Genomic DNA, 8,877 nt, shown 5'->3' with positions numbered 1-8,877 from the left:
GAAAATTATTGAACTATTGTATTTTAAGAAATATATGTCTAAATAAATGTAACGACCCTTATGATCATTTAAAGTACTAGAGTTTTTATTTGATAAAATACTTTTTGATAGATTCTAAACAGATATTTTTAACCATTCATAACTACAATGATAAAATTAATAGGACACTTTTAATAATTTATTTAGTTGATGGTTAAGAAAAATACTATTAGAATTTATGGTGGACCACTTTTACTATTCTTATAATTAGTATTTTAATAATTAGGGTATTACACAATTTGTAGAAAAGAAAAAAAAAAAGAGGCGCACAACGGAAGAAGAAAAACAAATCGAAAAGAAGAATGACGAACAACATGTAAGCATTGATTGCCTCAATCACTGCATTTGTTTATATGCATATATGTCATATTATCATTAATTTATTATTATTATTAATTATATTGTATTGCAAAGTTGAGGGAATAGGAATCAGAAGTGCAATTCAATTTGCACTTGCTTCTGTGGGTATTATTATTATTATTATTTTATTTAGGTATTAAAGTTTTTCATGTCTATTAATAAGTAACATTGACAATGATTACCGTATGATAATACAATAAGAATAATGTACATAATATATCATCATCTCTGCAATTTAAATTAGTACCACTTTGTGACAAGTTATTTAGGTTTTAATTATTTTTGTTCTTCTTCGTATAGTTATTTTATTATGATTCAATTTTGATATATTAAGATAGGTAATTAAATATTGAGTGTAGTATATTATTTGAATACCATTAAAGTTATGTTATTCAGAAAATTAATGACTTAACCTTAGGTTTAAATTAGGAAATAAAAGGCTTGAAATATTAATTGAACTCAAGATAAGAAACTTGAATATAGAGTTGTGTTTGATGACTATTGGGTTAAGACTATACTTAATAGATTAATGTAAGTGCCTATAGAAGCGTTAACTTATAAATTATGCATATTGCATAGATTGGAGACGTTCGGAGGTATTGAGGAAAGAAAAAGTATTGGAGAAGTAGCTTACTTGACTTCGGTTCTTCAATGGAGGTAGGTTATGGTTTATGCTATTTGATAGCAAACTCTTAATAGTGATTGATATATATTGAATGATATTATGAAGTTTTTTATGTACTTGATTGTGTGATTGTGTGGCTTTGTTGTGTGTTTTGTGATTGGTCTGAAATCTTGAGACCGTGGAATTTATATTCTTGAACCCTCTTTATCGAAGTGATGCCTTGAATAAAGAAAGCTCGATGAAATATTAGTAACGAATGGAAAAGTGGTGATACTAAATGATAAACTAATGATATTATAGGATCGGAGTGTCAAGTTCCGACACAATATTCTTGGATCGGAGTGTCACGTTCTGACACGGTATTCTTGGATCGGAGTGTCACGTTCTGACACGATAATATCAAAGGATAAATATGTTGAATTAATGGAAGATACTCAATCTCAAAGAACTAAACTCCCAAAATGGTTTGGTTTAGAAGCATGAGTCCTCATGTGTGATCTTGATATCTATAACTTAATACGTGCTTACATTATTGTTATTGACACTTGTTCATGTTGTTTGTTGTTTGTTGCTTATCACATGTTAAGTGCTATAGTTGAGTTCATACTATTATTCTTTGTATATTAGTTACTATTTTGGGTTGACCGATGATACTTACTCAGTACATGTTGCCTCGTACTGAGCCCTACTTGTTTTCTTCTTTCTTTTCCTTTTATGAAATGCAGCGAGTGTACCTATGACTTCTGATTTCCGTCAGCTCTAGCCAGCCTCCTGCATATCAAGTTCCAGGGTGAGCTATCCATTCAAGCTCGTGTTGGATTCTCTTGGTCATGACATGATGTCCTATACTTTCGGATGCATATCATTTTATTCGTTTATTTTATTGTATTCAATATTCTTAGACTTAGTATTGGAGATTAGATGTCCTTAATATGATGACTATCAGATTTTGGGATGATAAGTATTAAACTTTAGAAACTTACTTAAATTGGTTGCTTAGTATCTTTTTGAGCTTCCGCGTTATTTATATTATTTATAGTTGAACTGTTGATATATGTTGGGGATTAGATGTGTTGGTCCGCCCACCTAAAAGGGTAAGTCTGGGTGTCACTCACGAATCATTTTGGGTCGTGACAAACTTGATATCAGAGCATTAGGTTCAATGGTCTCATCACACAAGGACAGGTATTGCAGAATGATACGGGGACGCCTTTACTTTTTTTGAGAGGTTACAATACTTTAGGAAACTTCATTTTTTCTTTCTTTCGCGCTACTACTTGAATCCAATTGGTATCTAGGTGATACAAATTGGTATCTGAACTTCTTCATTATTTCACATATGGTTAGTACTAGAGTGTTATAAATTGAATTAACAACACTAAAAAAAATGTGTCCTTATAAATAGATATATTTGCTCAATTAACTACAAGGCCTGTTATGACTAGTGATCAACATGATTTTTTTTTGTTAAGTTGATAAAGTTGAATTATTCATTAGTATTGATTATGAAGATGCTTATGCTTTCATTGTTGATTGGTTTGAGTTGTGCCATAAAATGAATATCGTGAAAAGGCTTAGTGTTGAGTATTGACTTACTAGTTTTGGAGATACGCAAAGTATGGTGATAGTCACGTATTGAGTGTCGATTAGTAAATGCACTACTTATGACTTTAGGAAAAAATTTCTCTCTTCTTTATCCAATTATATACCCCAAACTTTGAGTGATGGGAAGAGAGATGGTTTCCTGAATGTAGAGAAACGAAAGATATGTGTTGCAGCCCATAATGTAAATATTTTGTACTTATGTAGATATCTGACAACTGGCAAGAAGTTTCCTAAGGAAAAACTAGAAAATTAACATCATTAGGTTATAAAATTCAGTTAGTAGAGTTTTCCTAACATATATAAGTTGTATAGCGAATGATGAAATTATGTTGAGGCAATTGAGGCATAATATCTTTTATGATTTCATAGGTCGTGTGTATATAAAAAAAGGGGGTCATGATTGACTACAACAATAATACTAATGCTATCGGTGTTTACTTGGTTAAAGTTATAGAGTGTGATTTTTTTTTTTGTCGACCTAAGCTACGAAAGAATGAATATTGCTTTGGATGAGAGACCAAAAAGATTTGATGGCGTATTGTAGTCACTTAATGGGCAAAAATTTATTTGAGTAAATTTTTAGAGAGTGTATGATGTATTCTAGTAGTGGAATTAATGGACTTTCATGGTGTGGTACTATAGGTATATGAAAATGGATATGTCGATTATCAGGTGAGAATACTAACTACTTAAGGAGTTACCAGTTGTATGACATAGTCAGATAATAAGATTCAGTGTTGCATTTACATTTTAGAAACCAACTAGTTTATTACTATGGGCGCTTGGATTGAACATTATTTTTTAAGGAAAATTTTAGTGGTGGATTTTTGGTACAATATTGATACATTTAGGTTGTGAAATGCATCTTGGGGTTCTGAATGAGGAGGGGTGATCTTATATTAAGTTTCAAGGGATAGGTTGATACTAGAATGACAAACTTATAGGGGAAGAAAGTCCTAGTGAGTATACTTTGGGTGGATTAAATTGAAGATTTTAGTAAGAAAGTGCATATATAATTTGTTAGTCCCTTCATTTTGATTACTATATCTGAGTTTAAGGTGTCATGTCAGAAAAAAATTGACTTTGTGGTGATGAAAAGGGCTTAAAAGCATGATGGTAATAGGAGTAAGTGATGGATGGTGATGGAGATGCAAATTACAGAATGTTGATCAAATAAATTTTGTATGGTGATAAAAACTTGTGAGTATCTAAGGTTGAGATTTCTACTATTAAGTGAGTAATGTGGTTATATGACAAATTTTAGGAGATGTTAGGGCACCACTCGAATTGAATTTAAAGAAGCTAGAGTCATAATGAAAATAAAATAAAAATGGAATGTAGGCTAACCTTTAGAGAGAAGTGAGAGAAAAATAAAATTCTCTCAAATTGTAAGGGGTAATGAGGTTATCTTCAAAGGAGTTAAAAACTAAATTTAGTGACGCTTGATTCCACCTGTTTTTCTCTGGTTTATGATAATAGTGTCACATGTTCATTATATTGGTAAAAAATGATTGGAAAAGACTTGAGAAAAGAGTGTACATACATTTAACTCGAATGTGACCATAAGTTCTTTTGTGATTTTGAGTTTAGTAATGAGTACTATTGAGTTTTTAGAAAAAGATATCGTAGAATCTATGAATAGGAGATCAATGATAAGTTAAGATACATGAATTCCTAAAAATCTTCAAGGTATGATCTAATATTGATAGATAAGGGAATTTGGTTATATGGTTGAAATCACAGTTCAAGTTCCTTATTTTAAGTCGACATTCATGGTAGTATTGGTCAAGATATGAATTATTAAGGTAATAAATGATTAATCGTGTGGTGTATTGGGTAATTGAAAGAATCTGTGCGTGTTTTGAGTCGTAAAATTTGTTACTTTGATTGTTAAAGAAGATAAGGAAGAGTTTTTGATTTAGAGTGTGAAGTAAAACGTCATGATTTGTTGGTAAAAGAATGAGATCGGTAAGCAAGTTAGAGAGAGAAAAAATTCTGATATACTGAAGGGCCGAGATATTTAAAATTATGCACCATGAGAAGATTAGAGAAAAGTAAAAGGAATAAGACCTCTCGTATAAACTCTTGGGGTGAAGTTGAAGGTTGTACTAATTATATTTTTTTTATTTTCTATGAGTTTTGATATGACTGTGAGGTGTGAACTAGTTTAGTAGAGAATTACTAGGAATTTGTCATCGACTTTTATGTAGATTGAATTTTGATTTGGGTGACAAACAGTGAGGTATGAAAAATTTAGAATTTTACGTGGGTTAGATTGTTTAAATTGAGATAGATGAGTTAAGAATGATGCACAAGGTGAGATATAATTCTACATGGTTATTAGAAATTTAGAGTTGAATTAATACTACTTTATTGATGGGACTCATAGAAAGTTATGATGTGATACATAGATAGTTGATGGTGAATAGAGTTTATGAGCTTATACTATACACAATATTTTGAGTGATCAAAAAAAAATTCTAAGTGTTGACATGAGGTATGCGATCACTTAAAATGGTATCTAAAGCATGATATGTGGATGTGGTGTGGAGTTTACTTTGAGTGTGATTTAATAGTTTTATCTCAATTAAAAGGTACTATCAAGTTTGAAATTGGTGCTATTACCTTGTTGAGCCTCATATTTTTCATGAAATGCTTAAATAGAAAGAGAGATAGACATAGTTTGAACATGTATTTTATAAGAATACTTTGATACTGATGATGGGTTGGAATGATTGATGTGGTTATGATGTTTTGTCAGTATTAAAGTGTTGACTTTAGTGGATGTGTGGTTCGATAAATCAAGTGTGTGCACAATTATAAAAGGGACTAAAATTGGTGATTGTAGGTATCTATAAAATCAAAAAGACAGAGTTAGTTGAATGAAAATGTTTGATATGGACACTATGGAAGGAGTATTTAGAGTTATTCCACCTTGGTTATTTTAGATATGACATATTTAGTGTTGTCTTGGTGTAGTTGAAGTATTTGAGTGGTTCTACAGGTACCACTTTGCTTATAAGAACTTATAAGGGAGCTACCATGAAAATTTATAGCTTTTCAATAGACTTAAGATTTATCTCATCATCGATATTATGTTTTGGTATGTGTGCTGGAATGTGAGGGCCTTCGTAGTTTTGTCATTCTTTAGGTTTGGTTATATAACAGCTACTAATCTAGCATTTTGACAATGTTGTTAGAGGTCATGTATGCTTGGGTGTATCACTCGATGGTTGGTTACTTGATCATTTTCTTCTTTAGGTTAGATATGTTGATCCTCCCTTGATGAGTAATTGATGTTTAGAGATAATAATTTAATCACTTAGGCTTGTGATGAGATTGTATTGTGAAAATGAAATCTTGATTTGTGCATTATGAATGTGTGGTGGTTGGTTAAAGTTCACTTCTAATTGTAGCCCCTATTGATTTAGGATTTTATCATGGTTATGTAAGATAATATTTGTCCTAGTGGTTGTGTCAAGGTCTAGTTGGAGAATTGATCAGTTGAAGAGTCCATTTTTTTGAAATAGTTTTGTTGTTAGTTGAGTTTATATATAACAACAATTATCACTAGAGTAGTGAGATAGAACCATTTGAGGCATTGTATGTGAAGAGGTGCAAATCTTCAATTGTTGGGTTTGATAATTTTTATATAGGATCTTGGGTACTAATATTTTTAATGAATTGTTGAGACAACTCTCCTATCTTACCATCACCTTCCTTTGATCGTTCGAGGACGAACGATGGGTAAATTGGAATCTATTGCAACGAACCTTATGATCGTTTAAAATACTTGAGCTTTTAATTGATAAAATACTTTTTGATAGATTCTAAATAGATATTTTTAATCATTCATAACTACAATGATAAAATTAATACGGCACTTTTAATAATTTATTTAGTTGATGGTTAAGAAAAATAATATTAGAATTTATGGTGGACCACTTTTACTATTCTTATAATTAGTATTTTAATAATTAGGGTATTACACAATTTGTAGAAAAGAAGAAAAAAAAAAGGCGCACAGCGGAAGAAGAAAAACAAATCGAAAAGAAGAACGACGAACAACATGTAAGCATTGATTGTCTCAATCACTGCATTTGTTTATATGAATATATGTCATATTATCATTAATTTATTATTATTATTAATTATATTGTATTGCAAAGTTGAGGAAATAGAAATCAGAAGTACAATTCAATTTGCACTTGCTTCTGTGGGTATTATTATTTTATTTAGGTATTAAAGTTTTTCATGTCTATTAATAAGTAATATTGACAATGACTACCGTATGATAATACAATAAGAATAATGTACATAATATATCATCATCTCTGCAATTTAAATTAGTACCACTTTGTGACAAGTTTTTTAGGTTTTAATTATTTTTGTTCTTCTTCGTATAGTTATTTTATTATGATTCAATCTTGATATATTAAGATAGGTAATTAAATATTGAGTGTAGTATATTATTTAAATACCATTAAAGTTATGTTATTCAGACAACTAATGACTTAACCTTAGGCTTAAATATAGAAAATAGAAGGCTTGACATATTAATTGAACTCAGGATAAGAAACTTGAATATAGATTTGTGTTTGATGACTATTGGGTTTAGACTATACTTAATAGAGTAATGTAAGTGCTTATAGAAGCGTTAACTTATAAATTATGCATATTGCATAGATTGGAGAGGTTCGGAGGCATTGAGGAAAGAAAAAGTATTGGAGAAGTAGCTTGCTTGACTTCGGTTCTTCAATGGAGGTAGGTTATGGTTTATGCTATTTGATAGTAAACTCTTAATAGTGATTGATATGTATTGAATGATATTATGAAGTTTTTTATGTACTTGATTGTGTGATTGTGTGGCTTTGTTGTGTGTTTTGTGATTAGTCTGAAATCCTGAGACCATGGAATTTATATTCTTGAACCCTCTTTATCGAAGTGATGCCTTGAATAAAGAATGCTTGATGAAATATTAGTAACGAATGGAAAAGTGGTGATACTAATGATAAACTAATGATATTATAGGATCGGAGTGTCACGTTCCGACACAACATTCTTGAATCGGAGTGTCACGTTTCGACACGGTATTCTTGGATCGGAGTGTCACGTTCCGACACGGTATTCTTGGATCGGAGTGTCATGTTCCGACACGGTATTCTTGGATCGGAGTGTCACGTTCCGACATGATAATATTAAAGGATAAATATGTTGAATTAATGGAAGATACTCAATCTCAAAGAACTCAACTCCCAAAATGGTTTGGTTTAGAGGTATGAGTCCTCGTGTGTGATCTTGATATCATTGACTTAATACGTGCTTACTTTATTGTTATTGACACTTGTTCATGTTGTTTGTTGTTTGTTGCTTATCACATGTTAAGTGCTATAGTTGAGTTCATACTATTATTCTTTGTATATTAGTTACTATTTTGGGTTGACCGATGATACTTACTCAGTATATGTTGCCTCGTACTGAGCCCTACTTGTTTTCTTCTTTCTTTTCCTTTTATGAAATGCAGCGAGTGTACCTATGACTTCTGATTTCCCTCAGCTCTAGCCAGCCTTCCGCATATCAAGTTCCAGGGTGAGCTATCCATTCAAGCTCGTGTTGGACTCTCTTGGTCATGACATAATATCCTATACTTTCGGTCATATACCATTTTATTCTTTTATTTTAGTGTATTCGATATTCTTAGACTTAATATTGGAGATTAGATGTCCTCAATGTGATGACTATCAGATTTTGGGATGATAAGTATTAAACTTTAGAAACTTATTTAAATTGGTTGCTTAGTATCTTTAGGAGCATCCGCGTTATTTATATTATTTATAGTTGAACTATTGATATATGTTGGGGATTAGATGTGTTGGTCCGCCCACCTAAGGGGGTAAGTCTGGGTGCCATTCACGAATCATTTTGGGTCGTGACAATAAGTTTGGTCAATTTGGTGAGGTTGCACTTTTAAGGTTTAAGATTTCTTGATGGTTGATGATAATGTTGGAAGTATTTATTAAACGTGCACTTAACATTAACTTATTATTGCATTTTAGTATAACCAACTGAATGTCAAAATTAAATGGACAAGACATATGTCGTGTCTTTGAGTGGATTCAATATGGGCTTGTATCCATTTCATGTCATATGCGTTGGTTGGAAATAGTGTAGGCATGTTGAAGACTTGTGAGCCCGTATTGGAGAGTCCCACTAGGTTAAAAGATTTTAATCCTATAAATATGACGTTA

At 31.3% G+C, this 8,877-nt stretch overlaps 1 long non-coding RNA gene across 1 annotated transcript; it reads left to right on the top strand.

The window, feature by feature from the left end:
• The first annotated feature begins 304 nt into the window (after positions 1-304).
• On the top strand, positions 305-2,035 carry LOC138340861 (uncharacterized). The gene is made up of 3 exons (XR_011213708.1): positions 305-355; positions 979-1,056; positions 1,750-2,035. It is a non-coding gene; the product is annotated as an uncharacterized lncRNA (long non-coding RNA).
• The last annotated feature ends 6,842 nt before the right edge of the window (positions 2,036-8,877 follow it).

Source organism: Solanum lycopersicum, chromosome 1 (genome assembly GCF_036512215.1).
Source record: "Solanum lycopersicum chromosome 1, SLM_r2.1".
NCBI classification, from domain to species: Eukaryota; Viridiplantae; Streptophyta; class Magnoliopsida; order Solanales; family Solanaceae; genus Solanum; species Solanum lycopersicum.
The sequence above is the reverse complement of the archived record's forward strand: the minus strand, read 5'-3'. Positions and strand labels throughout refer to the sequence as shown.